Source organism: Scardinius erythrophthalmus (genome assembly GCF_964197995.2).
Source record: "Scardinius erythrophthalmus genome assembly, chromosome: 14".
NCBI classification, from domain to species: domain Eukaryota; kingdom Metazoa; phylum Chordata; class Actinopteri; order Cypriniformes; family Leuciscidae; genus Scardinius; species Scardinius erythrophthalmus.
The window spans coordinates 3,427,555-3,448,740 of NC_138234.1; the positions used below are offsets into that span (position 1 = coordinate 3,427,555).

Consider the following 21,186-nt stretch of genomic DNA (forward strand, 5'->3'; position numbering starts at 1 on the left):
TCTTGTCTACTCCTAGCAGTGTTTGTAATTTGACAGATATATCAAAATCATCTAGTCATTCGTTTGCATACAAGCATTGTTACCTACTTTTTTGTACACTTTTTTGTACACTTGTTACACTTTTCTTTTTGATGAATAGGTGCACTTATTTGGGCTTATTATTAGGCATTTGGGGGTTAACATGGAAACAACAGTTACCATGGTGAATACACAATACTAACAAGTTCTGTTAATGAAACATGGAAACTGCTCCTGTTGAATATAATGAAAATCATACATGCTTGACTTTTATTTCGTGTAATTTTCAACGTAACGGCGTTGCATGCTCGTAGTTTCTTTTGCCCTTGATCAGTCAGGCCATACACAGCGCGGGCGCCTCCGCATTTACGCGTGTATTGAGTGTGCGCTCCGAGCACAGGATAACGGCTGACAGGACAAGAAAGTCAGTTTTTCTGAAGGGAAAGACTTTATTTCAGCGTACACTAATGTCACTGTCTGGTAATTCCTGTTGTGCTGGGGTTTCTGAAGTAGTCTCCATCTTTCTTTGCCGAATGAAAATGAGGGGGAGAGCTTCCTGCTGCGCTGTCCATATATGGCATATCCTCCACCGTCGTGACGTCAATCCAGGGTAGAAATCAAAATCTCGTATTTGAGTGCGCGTGCACGTGGGATATTTTACAAACCCTGAGGTAAACAAACGCTTCACTTTTAAATATCGGCTTCCCGGCCAGTGTATAATCGTTAGGCAATCATAACATACATTGATTCTCGTGGAAAAATGCTAAATGTGGGTCATGACACCTTTAATAGAAAGTTACAAATAACAGAAATATAAATCTTTTGTAATATTAATCACTACCGTTCAAAAGTTTGGGATCAGTAAGAAATTGTATTTATTTTTGGGAAATCAATGAATCCCTAAAATGGGATCATCAACATGTGAAAAACTACTCAAACCCAAAATCGTATCAATTTATTTAGAGATTTCTGTAACTTATCCAACCATACACAAAACAGATCAGACATCCAAGAAATGCATGCTTGCTCAAAATGACATTGCACTAAACATGATGCAAGTAGTTTTACATTTTGTTTACCCAGAAAACTAACATATCTAGCATGAAGTTTTGTTCTAGCATTAGCCTTACCTAAAGTTTTCATAGCCATACTTGCACCACTTAAATCACTGTCAAAGACAAAGCCAAGATAATTAACACTATTTCTGTTTGATATTACACAATCCCCTACCTTGACACACAGGTTAGGAACCTTGTTCAGTTTACTTTTAGACTCACATAACATGATCCCGTTTCTTACCTAAATGCAATAAGAGTTTATTTTCAGAAAGCCAGGCTCTTACTTTATAAAACTCCTCATATCACTTGTATTTTACTGACATCCTCGTCTGAAACCAGTAAAGCAGAGAACAAATTACAGTCACAAACTGCTTGCATATCATTTATGTATAGGAGGAATAAAAGGGGGCCTAAGACACTTCCCTGGGGAACTCCATTATTAATAATCGTTTATTCAGAGAGAAACCCATCCATTTCTAACTTCATAACTGGCTACAGCCGTGGTTGAGGCTGGTTAAGACAAACTGATAGGAAAGAGAGGTGGCATCACACTTGAAAGTGCTGGAACTGAAGATAAGCTACTCAATGTGAGTTTTTGTATGACTGTGTAGATTAGATGAATGAGTGAAGCTCTTCCCACATGCAGTGCAGTGATACGGTTTCTCTCCAGTGTGGATCCTCTCGTGTTGTTTCAGGTTTCCTGACCGACTGAATCTCTTGTCGCAGTGTGAACACTTGTAAGGTTTCTCTCCAGTGTGGATCCTCTCGTGTTTTTTCAGGGATCCTGATTGATTGAATCTCTTGTCGCAGTGTGAACACTTGTAAGGTTTCTCTCCAGTGTGAATTCTCTGGTGCCGTTTCAAATCTTCAACTCTAACAAAAGTCTTCTCACACTCAAAGCACACATGATTTCTTACACCAGTGTGTATTTTCTGATGAACTTGTAAATCCTGCAGACGTGAAAAACTCTTTCCACACAAAGAACATGAATGTGGTTTCTCCTGTGAATGAACTGTCATGTGGCTCTTCAGGACTGAAGCCGACAAAAATGTTTTCCCACATTGATCACATTCATGCAGTTTCTCTCCAGTGTGGATCCTCATGTGTTCCTGAAGGTGTCCTTGTCGTGCAAAACTCTTTCCACACTGATCACATGTGAACGGTTTCTCTCCAGTGTGGATCCTCATGTGAACCTTGAGATATGGTTTGAATGTGAAACTCTTTCCACACTGAGTGCAAGTGAAAGATTTCTGAGATCTTCTCTGATGTTTCTCCACTTCATTCACTTCTTCAGTTTCATCCATCGGGCCTGAAATTAAAGTTAAAAAAGTGGTCAGTAAATCAATAAAATAACAATTATGTAGTGAAAAAAAACGATCACTAGTGGACGTGCTAAACACAGGTGTAAACAGGGTCTAAAACAATTTGAGCTTGTCCACTTTTGACCACTTCCAGAGGTAGTGAAAACACATTCATCCGGATTGCTTTGGTAGTGTAGACGCTCATGTGGTCGAGTGTGTTCAAACAGACACAAATGCGTAAACATTATGGGAAGCGCTGTAGCCAGACGGCATTTAAACTTTGTTGGCTGAAGACCCAAGTTTGGTTTGAAGAAGGAAAACTCTGTGTTTGACGTGGACTTGCAGCTTTAAGAGCAGAAACAAAACTCTTCGTCTATTTTTCTGTCCGTCTCTGGTCATGCTCATATGCAAATTGCATGAGCTTATTTCACCCATTATATTGAAAGCTCGTACATTTACCTGCCCATATACCGTCCCCTCAAAGAAACAGAACAAAAGTGGTCGAAAGTGGATAAAAGAGATGGATTTGAAACACCAGGTGTAAACGGGAATGGGCCCTTGTATACTTGTGATCCAATTGACCAAAACGCATCTTAACACCAGCTGTAGACAAAAATCCAGCGATACTAATCATATCCGGCAATTGTGTTCGAAGAACCGAATTAGCCAGATCATGATTAGCACGATGATATCATCTTGGATGTGTCATTTGATCTCGGATGTTTTAAACAACGTACGAAGAACGAGCCCCTGCTGTAGACAAAGCCTCACAATCTTCTTTAATCCTTTTGAACATGTGATTGAAACCAAATGTGAGACATTTAACCTGACCAATCAGCAGATTACAGCTTTCCCACATCGTACTGAAGGTGTGACATTTAGCAAACCTCAGATGTACACACACATCTTGGCCGACAGACCTTTATCACTATCAGCACTTCTTTACGGGTCACTAATGGCCCTTGTGGTAAGAAAGAGGGGGTTGGAGCAGGAAAGCAAACGTCTTTGTTCATTTGCAACCCTAAAGAACGCAAAAACAATTAAATATAGTTTTTCCATCACCATGTCCCTTTAGGGGCTCTGAATAAATCACATTTTTGTAGTGAGAACTATTAAATATTTGATAAACTATGCAACTACCTAAAATATTAACATTTAAAAAATACGCAATAATGCTATAATTTTAACATTCCCTGTTTTTACACAAACTAAACCATGTGTAGCAAAGTCTATTTATTTGATCATTGTTTTTAAATGTTGGTGTTTTAGCAAGATAATAATATTTTGGAATGTGCAAAAACTGTATTAAGACATATCCATAATTTTGGAAACATGGTTGCAGTAATTGTGAACCAGATGTAAAATAAACAGAAAGAAATGCTCAGATAATACTAATGTATTTTCCGCACTATAACAGGGTTTCCCCAGGTTTGATCACCCCAAATTTAAGACTTTTTTAAGACCTTTTTAAGACCACTTTAATGAAAATTAAGACCTACATCGCACCCATTATGCAGTCGTAAAACACCAGATCAAATCCCAATAATGACTATTACTAACAAATGTTTTAATTAAAAATACATTTATTATTAAAAAAAACTCATTCAACAACACACTGCAAAGTGATGTTTTGGTAAATATCAAACATTCATAACAATAAACAGATAAACTAACTTTACAAATCGTCTTAGTAAAGTTTCTCAGCATTCAAATTGCTTCAACCATTGCTTCAGAGGGGTAGACAGGTAAGAGAGATAGTAGGGGTGTAACGGTTCACAAAATTCACGGTTCGGTTCAATACGATACACTTGTGTCACGGTTTGGTACGTTTTCGATACGGCCAAAATAAATAAATGCCAGATAATTTTTTTTTTTTTTTATTAAAACTAACACACTTTGACCAATGATGGAGCTATAATAGACTCTTCTTAGGAGCATAAACAAAACAGCACCTTGGAAAAAAATGAAATGTAACCTAATATTGTAGTATTTATAAACAAAGGTCTATTTTTAGTTCAGATTAAAATTTGAGGGCAGCAATTGTATTCATAATGTCAAAATAAAACCGACGTAATGTTACTTGAAGGCATTATAGCCTACTATTCCTGCCAAACTTCCATGGTTGCAGTTAGTGTTACTACAGTAAATCCATGGTGAATGTTGCTGATCTGTGGACGCTCATTTATGGCACAATATTTCTTCCTGGCTTCCACGCGCTGTTTGATCCGTTAATAACGGAGAAATGTGAATGTTTCTCACTAGATCTCACAGCGATGTTATTACTTCTGTGGCGAATTTAAATGATTTATTTACTGGATCTCTTATTACCGCTGCTGTGTAACAGTGTCGCTTGATCAAGATCGCTCGCGCTGCACTGGTCCAAACTGATAAGCAGTCCTTCAATCACACAATAACGAGTAGCCCAGTTTCGTTCCGCTTACATTACGTTTGCACATTTGATATTGGACAATGTTGTGGTCGCGCCGGCGTCTCTTACATTATGAGCGCGCTTGCCACGCGCAACGCGCCTACATTTGAAATAATGAAATTTTGGTCGGCAGGAAAAATGGTCCAACGAACCGTTCGGTTTGAAAATGCGTACACCGAACCGAACGACACTTCCCCATGATGTCTCTCCTCTCGACTGATTGATTAGAATGTTGTTCCATTGCCGCCGGCGCGAAAACCCAAACTATTGTTTGAGACGTTCTCTGACGTTACACTAAACCCTGTTGAATTTTTTGAATAAATAGGCTAGTATAATGAAATTTAAGACCTTCATTAAAAAAATTAAGACTTGGACAACGGAATTTAAGACTTTTTAAAGCCTTAATTTAGGAACATGACATTTAAGACCTTTTTAAGACTTTTAAGACCCCGCGGCTACCCTGTATAAGGCGCACCGGATTATAAGGCGCACCTTCAATGAATGGCCTATTTTTGAACTGTTTTCATATATAGGACGCACCGGATTATAAGGCGCACCTTCAATGAATGGCCTATTTTTGAACTGTTTTCATATATAGGACGCACCGGATTATAAGGCGCATATAGAATAGAAGATACTGCAGTCAAACGTTTGACTGGGTTTGCGTTATGCAGTGGTCACCAACCTTTTCAAGCCTATAAGATCACATCCAAAGTCCAAATGTAAACCAAGATCTACCACTTGCAAAAAATTATGAAAAAACAAGTGGCTGAGCTGTAAAACCTTGTTTATACTTGACGCGTCCGCATGAGCGAAGGTAATAAAAAACTAATATCCGTCTGCTCGGGCAGATTCGGCTCAAAGTCGTGCATCTTCGGATGTGGAGGCGCGCGGCAAAAATGACGTCATTGTAACAGCGTGCGCGCCTCCGCATCCGAAGATGCACGACTTTGAGCCGAATCTGCCCGAGCAGACGGATATTAGTACATCTCATCACACCGGCACCCAGTTTGCGCGTCTAAATCAGTTGTATGGTCTGGTGTTCAGTCTAAAACAAAACAGTTGCGTCAAGTATAAATGCCTCGTCTGTTTGGGGAGGTGCGCGCGCAGTCAGCGGAGGCTCGCGCTCCGGTGCCAGGCGAAAGTACAAGGTTTAACGCCGGTTTCACACTGCAAGCGTCAGCGGCGCGTGAGCAGCGCATATTTTTTTTCGGCGTCCATGTTATTCAATGAGTGCATTCACACCGCATGCAGAACAGAGCAGGAACAGCAGTGCCGCGATAGTTTCGGCGCCCAGTCTATTTTTAACGCGCCGCTTACGCTGAATTAAAGTGACACGCATTGATCATGGCCAAAATACACCGCAGTTTTACCCCAAAAAGTGCATTGATGATATCTATTGTGTTTTAAACAGTCAAACAAATAACCAACAGCAATTTAAAAAGAAAACAAATGTCCAAAAACAAACTTGTTGCCAGAACAATAAAAACAAAGACGAATCAAAAGATATATAAATGAAATGATTAATAAAATAAGCTTCTTGACAAGTCTTTTCTCTTAAATGTATTTGAAAACGAAATAAAGCAATGCCAACTTACCCTGATTATAGAGTACTCTGTCTATACACACGTCGCGGTTCAGCCGCGCGTGACAAACGCTGCTAGTGTGAAAGCAAAACGCTCCTGTCCTGCTCCTGCTCACCATATGCACTGCTCCTGCGCTGCTTACGCTCTGCTAATGCGTGCAGTGTGAAACCGGCGTAAGTCAGAAGTTGTTTTACAGACAGATCCATATATAAGGCGCTCCGGATTATAAGGCGCACTGTCGTTTTTTGAAAAAAAATTAAGGCTTTTAAGTGCGCCTTATAGTGCGGAAAATATGGTAATATTGACTTACAGATAACAAACATCCTAGTTAAAATAAATAAATAATTGCACCCGGTTCATATTATTTGCTGCTTTAATTATAATTCAACTATTTTTCCTACTATAACAGAGCTAAATCTGATGAACTGCTTTATAACCTTAATGTTCTTCAGCCTCACTAATGAAGAATCAGGAATAAACACCAACCTCTTTGTTCTTCAGTGTGTTTCATTCTGCAGTGTTCTGGATCTCTCATGTTCTCACTGTCCTTCAATAAACTCAGTCTTTGCAGATTTCAGCTCTTCCTGATGGTTTGATGCTCGTCTTCACTTGTAGCTGATGGGAATATTCCAGCATTTATTGGTGAATCGCAGTGGGAGGAGCTTCATTGAAGGAGGAGGAGCTTCACTGAAGGAGGAGGAGCTTCACTGAAGGAGGAGGAGCTTCACTGAAGGAGGAGGAGTTTCACTGGAAGAGGAGGAGCAGATATGACAAAATCAAGAAGAAATCACTTACTGAGTAAAAAAAAATAGTCCACCCACCCACAAGTATTTATGGTCACATTATAAAAAATTAAGAATAAAAAAAAAAGATTAAAACATAAAAAATATATTTACAGGTTTGCAAGAAACAAATGGCGCACCAATACAGTTAACTCAACTTTTTTTTTGTTTATTGTGTTGCATATGAAACATGGTTCAACACAGATTATTGAAATAAAAGCCATTATGAAACTTACCTATATCTTGCAGATGTCACAATAGCTGATCGTATCGTTTGCTCAAATCTGTTGACAATAAAATGAGCTTAATGTGTCAATTTACAGATCTGAAGACATCAGCATAATGAATGAGGAGAAAACAGGATCTATTGACATGAAATAAAGAGGCTTTTCAGCTGCTCTGATAATAGTGATGAGCCACAGACTATCAATACTCATTCAACAAGAATATAGATAATAAAATAATGATACTGTAAAATATTACAACAGTAATATAAATGTAAATATAAAGACAGCCGCTGATAACATTATCAACCCTTGTAATTTGTCCATATGAATCCGATTCCCTAATAACTTCATAACAACAAAGTAGTTCGCTAACATCTTACCGTTTTGTATGGGAAAAGAAACAGACACACGATGAAAACCTTTCTGAAAAGACCCCGTAAAATGTTGAGTAAACTTTATTGTGCAGTTACGAGATTTAACGTGTGAACTGTTTACTTACCTCAAAAGACTCAGGAGACGCGCGACCGCGAAAGTGGTGACGTCATCACCGCGAGACGAAATAAATGATAGATTATCAAAAACTCATTTTTAAGCATAACTTTTCTCCACTCAACTCTGTAATTTGGAACCAAACAATATATTACGTTAAAAAAATAAATCTTTATTTTACAGAAACTGGTACAATAACGGTATAATTTTGGTCAGTTATTTAAGAACAATGAACATCTCTTTACTGTGAATTCCTTAATCATTATAAGATCCCTGTAACTACTAAAGAGTTTGCTGTAGTATTTGATGCCATTCCCAGTGGCCTTGTTCAACTTTTATCAGGCATGTTTTTAAAAGCCTCTCCTGCTCGCCAAGGCTGCATTTAAAAAAACAGTAATGTTGTGAAATGTTATTACAATTAAAAAAAAAAAAAAAATTATATGTGAATATATAGTAAAGTATAATTTGTTCCTGAGACCAAAGCTGAATTATAGCATCATTACTCCAGTCTTCAGTGTCACATGATCCTTCAGAAATCATTCTAATATGATTATTTGATGCTCAAATTTTATTTTTTTTGTTTTTTATTTTTTTTAAATCTTTTGTAATATTAATCACTACTGTTCAAAAGTTTGGGATCAGTAAGAAATTATATTTTATTTTTTGGCTGGGGAAAGAAATAAAATAAATCAATGGGAAATCAATGAATCCCTAAAATGGGATCATCAACATGTGAAAAACTACTCAAACCCAAAATCTTATCAATTTATTTAGAGATTTCTGTAACTTATCCAACCATACACAAAACAGATCAGACATCCAAGAAATGCATGCTTACTCAAAATGACATTGATGTTGATGTGAATCTCACAGTTAAATATAAACTATTTAATGTGACAAATGTTGACAATGTTTCTTTTATACTGTCGATGGTTGTGGCCAGGGCTGTAGAGTTCTAGAATCGCCGGTGACCCAGATATGAGGTAGTTCAGGGGGTTCGGGGTCATAAACATAGGCTGAACTGATATTTATATACATCAGTTTTCCTGATTATTTTTGTCGGTTGTTTAACATTTCTATCCTAAAACAGCTGTCAAATATGAAATGTTTAGTTTAGCTATATTTGATCTCACACTTCATGACCGTTAACTGAAGGCTAGATCATGCGCTCAGCAGCTTCTGTGAACATAAAGCCTGTCTACTTTAATTTGATTGGTCATCTCAATATTCTGATGTTGATGAGCGGCGACAGACCGCAGAGCTCAGACGAGAAGATCTTGGAGCTGTGCAATATCCTTGCAGCACTAAAGTAGAGTTAATACTATAACTGAAGATGAACTACTTAATGTGAGTTTTTATATGTCTGTGTAGAGCAGATGAATGAGTGAAGCTCTTCCCACATGCAGTGCAGTGATGCGGTTTCTCTCCAGTGTGGATGATCATGTGAGACATATGGTGTCCCTGTTGTGTAAAACTCTTCCCACACTGATCACATGTAAGGTTTCTCTCCAGTGTGGATCCTCTCGTGTTTTTTCAGGGTTCCTGAGTCACTGAATCTCTTGTTGCAGTGTGAACACTTGTAAGGTTTCTCTCCAGTGTGAATTCTCTGGTGCCGTTTCAAATCTGCAGCTGTAATAAAAGTCTTCTCACACTCAAAGCACATGTGATTTCTTACACCAGTGTGTATTTTCTGATGTCCTTTTAAATCCTGCGGACGCGAAAAACTCTTTCCACACAAAGAACATGAATGTGGTTTCTCCTGTGAATGAACTGTCATGTGGTTCTTCAGGACTGAAGCCCTCAAAAATGTTTTGCCACTGAAGGATCCAAATTTAAGAATATGTTTAAGATCTGCTGATCTTACTTCCTTACATAACATCACATGAAAAACTAAGGTGAATTACACTGTATTGGGCATTCAAGGAGAACATGATGGCATCAATTTACTGATCAGAAGTCAGATTTAAGTCAGCTGTCTAAACATTGTAATAGTCAGAGGTTTTGTTTGTCTTTGATCTTCCAACTAAGAGCTGAACTGTGTGTGACTGTTACATAGTCTTAGTTCTCGGGACCATTTGTGTTTATAACATTTGGGGGGTATCATTATCTCAGTTGGGGGTAATTGCCTCTATTGTCATCCCTATCTAAGGCCGTGTGTATGGTCAGCACCATTAAAGGACAGCCCACTGAAATGCCTATAAGACACCATGTAAAGTTATGTGAGATTAGACTGATTTGGGAAGAACTGCAGCCGCATCAACGCAAAGTCCTCAATAAAGAATAACTTTGTTTGAATGTGATCCCCAACTGTCTCACTGGTCTCTGCTTTGAAGAAAGAAAAAGTTTTCAACACCACATTGATCACATTCATGCAGTTTCTCTCCAGTGTGGATGATCATGTGTTCCTGAAGGTGTCCTTGTTGTGTAAAACTCTTCCCACACTGATCACATGTGAACGGTTTCTCTCCAGTGTGGATCTTCATGTGAACCTTGAGATATGGTTTGCGTGTGAAACTCTTTCCACACTGAGTGCAAGTGAAAGATTTCTGAGATCTTCTTTGATGTTTCTCCACTTCATTCACTTCTTCATTCTCATCCATTGGGCCTGAAACTAAAGTTAAAAAGTGCTCAGTAAATCAATAAAATAACAATTATGTAGTGAAAAAAAACTAGATCACAAGTGGACGTGCTAAACACAGGTGTAAACAGGGTCTAAAACAATTTGAGCTTGTCCACTTTTGACCACTTCCAGAGGTAGTCGAAAACACATTGAACCGGATTGCTTTGGTAGTGTAGACGCTCATGTGGTCGAGTGAGTTCAAACAGACACAAATGCGTAAACATTATGGGAAGCGCTGTAGCCACCATATAATTCACAACTAGATTGTTCCTAGTCACGGGTCACTAATGGCCCTTGTGGTAAGAAAGAGGGGGTTGGAGCAGGAAAGCAAACGTCTTTGTTCATTTGCAACCCTAAAGAACGCAAAAACAATGAAATATAGTTTTTCCATCACCATGTCCCTTTAGGGGCTCTGAGTAAATCACATTTTTGTAGTGAGAACTATTAAATATTTGATAAACTATGCAACTACCTAAAATATTACCATTTTAAAAATACGCAATAATGCTATAATTTTAACACTCCCTGTTTTTACACAAACTAAACCACGTGTAGCAAAGTCTATTTATTTGATCATTGTTTTTAAATGTTGGAGTTTTAGCAAGATAATAACAATATTTTGGAATGCGCAAAAACTGTATTAAGACATATCCATAATTTGGTTGCAGTAATTGTGAACCAGATGTAAAATAAACAGAAATAAATACTCAGATAATACTAATATTGACTTACAGATAACAAACATTGCACCCGGTTCATATTATTTGCTGCTTTCATTATAATTCACAACTAGATTTGTCCTACTATAACAGAGCTAAATCTGATGAACTGCTTCATAACCTTAATGTTCTTCAGCCTCACTAATGAAGAATCAGGAATAAACACCAACCTCTTTGTTCTTCAGTGTGTTTCATTCTGCAGTGTTCTGGATCTCTCATGTTCTCACTGTCCTTCAATAAACTCTGTCTTTGCAGATTTCAGCTCTTCCTGATGGTTTGATGCTCGTCTTCACTTGTAGCTGATGGGAATATTCCAGCATTTATTGGTGAATCGCAGTGGGAGGAGCTTCACCGAAGGAGGAGGAGTTTAATTGATGTAGGAGGAGCTTCACTGAAGGAGGAGGGGCTTCACTGCAGGAGGAGGAGCTTCACTGAAGGACGAGGAGCTTACCTGAAGGAGGAGGAGCTTCACTGAAGGAGGAGGAGCTTACCTGAAGGAGGAGGAGCTTCACTGAAGGAGGAGGGGCAGATCTGACAAAATCAAGAAGAAATCACTTATGCTGGGTACACACCAAAAGATTTTTTACATCTTATAAGATTTTCAAAATGTGATAGACCACAAACATGAGGACAAAAAATCCTAGATTTAAGCATTTTGCTCCTATAGTGTGTGGTGTGCCATGATGTGACAAAGACAGCACACCACACACAAACAGATTTTCAACCAGTCTCGACTGTGAACACAGGAAATCTCACAAAAGCTCGCGAGACTTCAGAATAAGCATGTCGGATGATATGCAGGAAGAAATTATGATGATAGTGTTTGATGAATGATTTTCACAGAAAATTCACAAAAAAAAAAAAAAAAAAAAAAAAAAAACATTGTACCCACCATTATATATAACCTTTTATACAGAAATATATTCATTCTTTATTGTCTTAATTTATTCTTTATTGTATTTATTTTCTCTTTAGAAAAAGTTAGCCTATTTAATCCCTCGCAGGAACACTCAGCTTCCTGCGTGTGTGCGTGTGTGTGTGTGTGTGAGAATGACCGTCTTCCATCATCTCACTTTCTGATTGGATATTGTTTCGCTTCACGTGATAATCTCCAGAACGTTCGCGCGTTTGTCCTCGGGGTTCCCCCACACATCAGGATTTCTGATCGTAAATATTAAACATGTTTAATATTTACGATTCGCGATCGGGGCGGCTCCGACGTTCTTCCGAGCAGGTTAGGACACTCTTAACACACCTCACACCAAGGGAAAATCTGATAAGATAATCTGTTGAACCATCAAGATAATCGGGACATAGCTAGGATTGTCGGAAGGGGGGAAATCGGCCCAAAATCAGCCCGATTATCTTTTGGTGTGTACCCAGCATAACTGAGTAAAAAAAAAAAAGTCCACCCACTTTAAGTATTTATGGTCACATTGTAAAAAAATTAAGAATAAAAAAAGATTAAAACATAAAAATATATTTACAGATTTGCAAGAAACAAATGGCGCACCAATACAGTTAACTCAACTTGTTTGTTTATTGTGTTGCATATGAAACATGGTTCATCACAGATTATTGAAATAAAAGCCATTATAAAACTTACCTATATCTTGTAGATGTCACAATAGCTGATCGTGTCGTTTGCTCAAATCTGTTGACAATAAAATGAGCTTAATGTGGCAATTTACAGATCTGAAGACATCAGCATAATGAATGAGGAGAAAACAAGATCTATTGACATGAAATAAAGAGGCTTTTCAGCTGCTCTGATAATAGTGATGAGCCATAGACTATCAATACTCATTCAACAAGCCATTCAGGATCAGCAGATCATCTCACTTTATTATAAGTATTTGCTGCTAAAGCAGATTGTTTGAGTCAGAATATAAATGTAGCAAATTATTATTATTTTACTGTCACTTTTGATCAATTTAATGCAATAAAAGTATTAATTTCTTTCCCAACATTTTTTTTTTATAAATTCTTACTAACCGCAAGCTTTTGAATGGTAGTGTATAATGCTACAAAAGTTTCTATTTCAGTTAAATTTAGTTCTTTTGAACTTTCTATTCATCAAAGTCCCAAAAAAAAAATAAATAAAAAATGTACACAACTGTTTTCAACATTGATAATAATCATAAATGTTTGTTGAGCATCAAATCATCATGATTTTTGAAGGATCATGTGATGAAGACTGGAGTAATAAAAATTCCGCTTAATTCCCCCCTAATTCAAATCAATATATGTTGTAACGACCCTTTGCGTTTAAAACGGCTTTTGTCCAGGTACACTCGCGCATAGTTTCTCAGGTGGCTTTGCTGGAAGGTTTCCTCAAGCGTCTCGGAGTCGTTCCCGCAGTTCTTCTGGATTTAGTCTGTCTCAGTTTGATAGTGAGATCAGATCAGACCGGCTGTTGTCAGACTCCTTGTGCATACACAAATCTCACTGGATTATTACAAGTAATGGCACAAAGAATGTTTGGAAAATTAAACTTATATTTCCTACTGACACACTACAGCATAAGATAGAAATAACTGTCTTAAAAGTGATTTAAAAAAAAAGGGGGGGGGGGGATTGGGATATTAACATGCCTAAGACTTTTGCACAATACTGTACATCCAACAGAATGATTCTAGCTTTATTTACCAATGTAGTATTTACCCTAAAAACAACTGGATAATTGATGTGACAATGCGATAATAATGTTTGTTTCAAAAGACTTGATTAAATGCATGAAACTAGTTTATTAGATATTAAACATATAAATTGTGACAAAACAGGCTGTCAGTCTGTGTGTTGGTGGGGATTTGTCAAAGATTTCAGTACGATTTTTACATAGTGACGTCCAGTAAGGGGGCGGGCGGCAAAGCACTGTTATGAGTGAGTGAGTCCAGTCAGCTATTCAACTATTCAACCATTTCAGTGAAAAAGGCTGCTAAAATAATTAATTATAATTGCTAAAAAGCTGTTACTCATCTTCATCGAGATTTCTAGGGACAATGAATAATGAAAAATGAGTAACTTAAGCCTAAATGTTTCCAATTTATGCAAGGAATACAAAAGCCCCGACATGGATTGGAAATAGATATAGTAGAAAGATATATATATAGAGAAAATTACCCCTCAAAAAAGTCAGCTTTCTCTTCCCAACTGCGAGTGGAGGTTTATTATTCTCCATTTTTTTTAAACCTAAAATTAGCTTCACCTGAGCGGCGTCAATCAAGCAGTCCTGTCAACGATGATCATGCGTGCAGCGATCTTTAGATGTGGGGCGGGGCGTTTACATTTTAAAGAGACATGGCAACTAGCCTATAAACCAACTTAATATAAATTATTGCAAATACCTCCTCACGAGTCTATTTCTGCTGTGCTGCAAACGCTGAATTAAAGTGACAGCGCATGGTTCGTGGTCAAAATCAACACATTTTGAAAATGTAGTAATCTCACCATAAATGCAATTAATTAAATAAAATGTAGTAATCTCACCATAAATGCAATTAATTAAATAAAATGTAGTAATCTCACCATAAATGTATTTAATTAAATACTACTTTTTTTTTCACAGTCATCTTTTTACTTTAAGACCGGGGTAAAGCAATGAAAACTACAGTTTACCTCAACAAGGCGACATTATGAACAACACTCGTCTCATTCATGGAGGTTATTTGTGGCATGCAAGATTTATTGTATTAAAATTTAAATGCAAAAGAAAAGGCATGATAGTCGGCTGTTTTTGTCAATTTCAAGTTTTAATTTAAAATGTTTGTGATTTTAATATAAGTAGCCTACATGGTTAAATATGTTACCGCTTGCTTGAACAACTTAATATATAATCAATATAGAAGTAATGCATTGATTAATACGCTGTTTAAATTGTTTAAACTTCAATACGTCTATTAAAGAGTGTATGTGCAGGCTGCACCGGTGACAAAACTTTTTTTTAAAGGTAACTAAACCCTAACACAACTTTTTTTAGTTAATGATCTGTAAGACTGGGGCTTTATTAGTGCTGTTCATTGATTCAAGTAATTTATTTTTTGACATTTGGGTTTAAAGTGTTTTAATTCTACAATATATATGGTGTAAAAACATCTGAGTGCTGCCCTCTTCAGGTTGAACGGTGGCTACTGCAGTTGAATTTTCCTATTGGAAGTTATGGTGGCCGGTGACGTCAGAGGGAACAAGCTAACCACGCCCTTGCCTACAGAGAGATCCGTCTCAGATGCAACATCTCCTTTCTATATTTGACATATTCATAATTATTACTTTTGCCGGTTCTTTGTGACAGCTTTTAGGTGCTTTATTGGCATACACGTCACCACCGCATCACCGCACCCCCAACCCCACAAGAATAGGCCTGTTTATAACCAGGATTTGATTAGCCTGGTTCTACCAGACTCTCGTACATTTCATTTGCACGGAGAGTCTGGCCTCTCTCCATTGACAAGCGTTAACTTCCTTGTAGGCGGGGTATTCTGTTGAAGTTTAAAACTATTGGATCTGCCCAGAGTCACTCTGGATCTGCCATAACCAATGGCTAACCTTTGGTCATGACGTAACCCTACAACTCAAACTAACGCACGACATCAACGTCATCGTTCTCAGCCACTCCCTCTGTTCGCTGGTTGGGCCGCCAAAAATTTGGCCGGAGAATACACCACAATCCCAGATGTAGTACTGAAGGGAAATTAAATTAAGCGGAAGTACGCAGGAGGGCGGAGCCCGGCTAGGATTTGATGGCCGACACTTATAAAATGCAATTCAATGTGGAAGTAATCCAAGTATTCAGAATACATTACTCAGATTGAGTAACGTAACAGAATACGTTACAAATGACATTTTTGGGCATGTATTCTGTAACGAAATACGTTTTGAAAGTATCCTTCCCAACACTGTCCACTCTTACATAATCTACATCCTCATACATGTTACAGTTGAGAAATTCTTCATGTTTTTCCTCTGTATATTTACATTTTCAAAAAACTGATTTATAAGTTGATTTATAAGCTGGTCCCCACAAAGACAATGATATCTGGTTTTACTATCCTGTGTGTGTGATCCTCTCTCACACACATACACACATACAATGCAATACAAAGCACTGCACAATCATCACTGAAGAATCTTGTTAAAATTATACAAGAATAATGACAGAATTAGCAAATTGGCCCTATAAATATGTCAGTATTTACAGTATTTCACACAAGACACAAGTAATAATGTTAAATTGCTCTTTAAAGGCTCTTAATTTTGTTTTGGAAGTCTCCTACAACAGGGAAACACGCATCAAAGATCAATAAAACTTCTCAGAAGACTTGCTCTGCTCTGATTGGCCAGATGACCCTGATTGTTGTGATTGACAGTCCTCAGCGATTTTACACACTGTAAAGACAGTAACAATGGTGTCGATTTTACCATATCAATCTGAGCGCGAGTCCCATTGAAAAAAAAGTGCATTATTATTAATCATAAAATCATAAAATCATCCATTTTTGCAATATGAAAAGCAGCAGTTTGGATGTTTCGCAAAAGAATTAGTTTTAGAACAACATGATAGTGAGTGAACGAGGACATCGTATTCATTCTTGGGTGAACTGAGACTTTATCTGATACAACACAGAATATAGACCTTTTATATAATTTAAGAGATTTACCCTCATATTTTCATAAAAGAAACACATTAATTTTTCAAGTTGACATCCTAATATCACTGAAAGGGATTTAATTCACTTACTGTCAGGAGGATGATAAAAGTTTGGACTACTTCCACCTGCTGCTAGGGAAAAAAAATCACTCACACACACACACGCACACACACACACACAGAGAGAGAGAGAGAGAGAGATAAACAGATAAGTTTAGCCATTATAAATGAATTACAACAACATTTTTGCTGCAGCTGAAAAGTTTGACTTCACAATGTTTGCAAAGACTAATTAGAACTGAGTGCAGAACAGTGTGCTGAAGATACACATCAGGGGCTTTCGCACCAGAAGAACCTTCTCATAGTTCCTAGAACTATTGGCGGAAGTTCCCGGATGTTGGCGTGTTCGCACCGCAGGAACTAGGAACGATTTTAGCTCTAGGAGCTCCTTTTGGAGGAACTAATTACTCCTCCTTCAGAGTCGCTCTAAACCAGCGCTATAGGAACTACAGTGACGTTAGTGTTCGCTGATTGGCCGAACGCACCCGAAACACCAGAACCCGCCATTTAAACACACAGATTATAGCCTATATATTTACTGCAGAAACTAACTCTACGAACATGTAAAACAGTGATAGATGAAGCTCTTAATCTTTACGCTGAGGAGAAAATCCAATACAACTTTGAGGAGATCAAGAGAAACACGATCATGTATTTAATGTATTATGCAGCAACACTGGATATCAAACATACAGCATACGCTAATAACTTTTCATTACTGTCTTGCATGGCAGCTCTAATAACGTATTACAGGAGTGTTATAAAGATAGTAAAGTAATGAACACGGAGAATGCAGGCGCTGTGTGGCTCAGTCGTTCTCAGCGCCGTCAAAATAAAAGTGACAACAAGTTTTAGAGTTCCGACTGGCGGTTTGATTGGAAATACAACCAGAAAAATGCAATGCAACTAAGCGATGTCACGCGGTTTTTAGGCCAAAACATTTTTTGTCACATACAGCAAACATCTCCTCACTATCCGCTAGCCGCCTGTCCCCTGAACACACTGTAAAAAAACGCGGTCTCTGTAGACATCCCAGGCTCCACAAACGGCAAGAAAAACAAACTGTGCTCACCCGCACCATGAAACATAACAGACTGTTCCAGCCAATAACCGACAAGAAGGGTTTGGGGGGTTAGTGCGCGGATGAGGAGGAGGGAGGGTCGAGCTAGCCTCCGTTTTGTTTGACAATACTTTGAACGTCAACAAGAAGTGACGTCACCCAACACCACTCAAAGCAGCTTTAAGGGAACCATTAGTTCTCGGGGAAACACCCTGGTCTGCAGACAACAGCACATGTGTGAGTGACTTGAGCGCTTGAAAATAAAGTCCACTAGACAATGCCCACACGGAGAATGCGTCTCTCCGCGCTCACTGGCAAAAGAGTAAGCTTAGTTCGACAATGAAGTATTCAACGCGGAAAATGAAGTATTCAAGTAATCCTGAAGACCTTGATTAGCTGGTTTAGGCGTGTTTAATTAGAGTCGGTGCCAAACTCTGCAGGGCTGCTGCTCTCCAGGAACTGAGTCTGACACCCATGATCTATAGCTTTCATTAATAATAATAATAAATAATAATAAACAGGCTAACTACCACAAGTCAACAGAGATAAGTGGAATCATGATTATAGTTAAATAAGATAAAAGACACATCTAATATGACCAATTACATTTATTTTCATATTAAATACCACAATGTGTCATTCACTTTCAAATGTGACATAATTTATAATTAATAATGAATTTATATCATAAATACACATCGATGTAGCTATTATGTATATTTATTTAATTCAGGTGTCGTCTGTTTGATGACGTTGCAGGTTGACAACGCATTATGTCGAGGGAACCGAGTTTGAAACTAAATATATAACAACTTTTCACAAAATAAAATAAAATAAAATAATCATTAATTAATCTAATACAAATGAAGCTCTTTGAAACATTGAAAACGATATTCAAATGAAAACCCCAGAAAAAGGGTAAAAGTAGCCTATAGATAAGAGATTTGATGTGTATTAAAAAGGTTTATATGTATAAAAATGTATGTGAAATGTAGACTTTTACAAAGGTTCAATGCCACTTTTAAATGTAAATGTCAGAGTGCAGAAAAAATATAATTTAATTAACTTAAAGTAAACAATTGCCTTCTTTTGACTTATATTTCATAAATACTTCATAAATCATTGAGGAAACGTTGCTGCATATATTTCTATGTAATTTGATTCTTACCTGAACTTAAATCCATTTCAACACCAACACCTTTGAAATCAATATCGACAGAAAAACCAGATAAAAATGTAGAAATTTCACCATAAATCCATGTAATTAAACTCTACTGAGTTTCACAGTCAACACATGGCTTTTTGCCCCAGGGGTAAAGCAAGGAAAAATAAACCTAACCTTATCAAGGCGACGTAATCGTGGAGGTGGAAAAACAAGTTCTCAATGAACCGCAGGATTTCTTGTTTAAAGGTTTAAATGTGAAAGAAAAGGCACGAGAGTCGGCTGTTTTTGAGTTTAATTTAAAATGTTTGTTATTTTAACATAAGAAAAGTACATGTTTACATGTTTTGCCACTTGCTTGAGCAACTTAATGTATAAATCTATATAGAAGTAATGCATTGAATAATTTACATTAAGTGTGTTTAAACATGAATATGTTTATGAACATGAACAAAGAGAATCGCAATGCTGACAAAACACTTTCAGTAACAATTTGAAATAAAAATAATGAATTAAAGAGGTTTAGTGTTCTTGTGTAATTCAGAATTATCTTTAATTCTAAAGTTTGTGTTGTTATGTAACTGTGTCTTTAAGACGAGACACGACAGACAAAAACAGTTTTTTCATATCTGTCAATTTTGAGATTTTGGGCTTTTCAGTATAAAGTTTATTTTTTTTCAGGCTAGTGGAAAGAAAACATCCTAAATACATTTTTAAAGTTTATATTTTATAGCACTTTTATCTATTTGCGTCTGTAGATTTCAATTACAGTAGGCTATATCTTTAAAGGCTGTTTTCTTCAGCAGCACTTACATATATACTAAACTTTACAGTTTTATTCCTATCCATATTCTGAAGGTTTTTACAGAGGGGTTTGTTCATATAAACTTTACCTGATTTTATTCAACATTTTATTACTAAAAAATGGAAATGTATTTTTTCCTGGTTGTTGACAGTATTTTTTGATTTATGGAGTGATAAAAAGAGAAATCCAATTATCCCCTCTGTAAAAACCTTTGACTATAATATTTAAAAAAAGAAAAGAAAAACGAAACAAGAATTTTGTTCTAGAAATGTATGCAAATTTGTGAGATAACACTCCATTTACATATTTAATAAACATAACATTTCCGAAAATGTATAATACAAAAAATGTTTGCAATTTTAATGTAATCAATCAGCTGGGGAAGTATATTGGGATATCCATTAGCTATTTTTGTTTACACTTTTCACTCTTGCTTTAAAAGTGTGAAACTTTTATAATGAATATGCAAATATGGTTGAGTGAAGCATTTCCTATCTGATTGGCTGATAAAGTAATGGTCCCGCCTCCCGTACTGGAAAGAGGATTCCTATTAGGGGTGGGCGATACTGCAAATTTCATTATCGATCCGATACCAAGTAAATACAGGGCCAGTATCGCTGATATCGATACCAAGACTTTTTCATTTTAAAAGCATGCACTTGAACTTGTATGCACTTTCCTGTGCTAGAGCAGTGTGTCATGATTTATGAGGTGAATGCATCATTAATATGCTTTAACCCCTTTTGCCTCGATCTGGAGGATATCGCGGAGGTGTTGCTCCAAAAAAGGTCACTGACACGCACAGGTATACCTCTTCCCGTCATGGCAATCTGTTGCGCAGGTCGTGCTTGACCATTTGTTTTTCGGACGTAGCAACAGTAACTAAGGGAAGCGGGCTCGGCGAAAGGCTAATGGTAAATGAGGTGTAAGTATAGTAGGCTAATGCCAGTTTTGATGCCGCTTCTGTGTCACCTCTGCACTGCAAGGATGGATTTTAATTTACTGATTTATTTTGACATTGGTACTGTGTTATTCTAATATAATTTAATTTGAATGTTAGAATTTGACATAAAAGGTGATGCATAGCTCTAAATACGTTTAGAAACAATGTCCATATATAGGTGAAAATGCCCCTGGAAATCAATTTAAGGTGGCAAATATTACCCCTTAATAAAAATGTTAATTTCGGTCACTACTGTGAACTGACCACTGCATAGATTATAA

At 37.2% G+C, this 21,186-nt stretch overlaps 1 long non-coding RNA gene across 1 annotated transcript in view; it reads left to right on the forward strand.

The window, feature by feature from the left end:
* Positions 1 to 12,794, forward strand: part of LOC308701507 — a 34,156-nt gene extending 21,362 nt beyond the window's left edge. The window contains exons 2-3 of the long non-coding RNA XR_014031459.1: positions 6,963 to 7,189; positions 11,484 to 12,794. This is a non-coding gene — a long non-coding RNA (uncharacterized lncRNA). The remainder of the gene's footprint in view (positions 1 to 6,962; positions 7,190 to 11,483) is intronic.
* Positions 12,795 to 21,186: the final 8,392 nt, after the last annotated feature.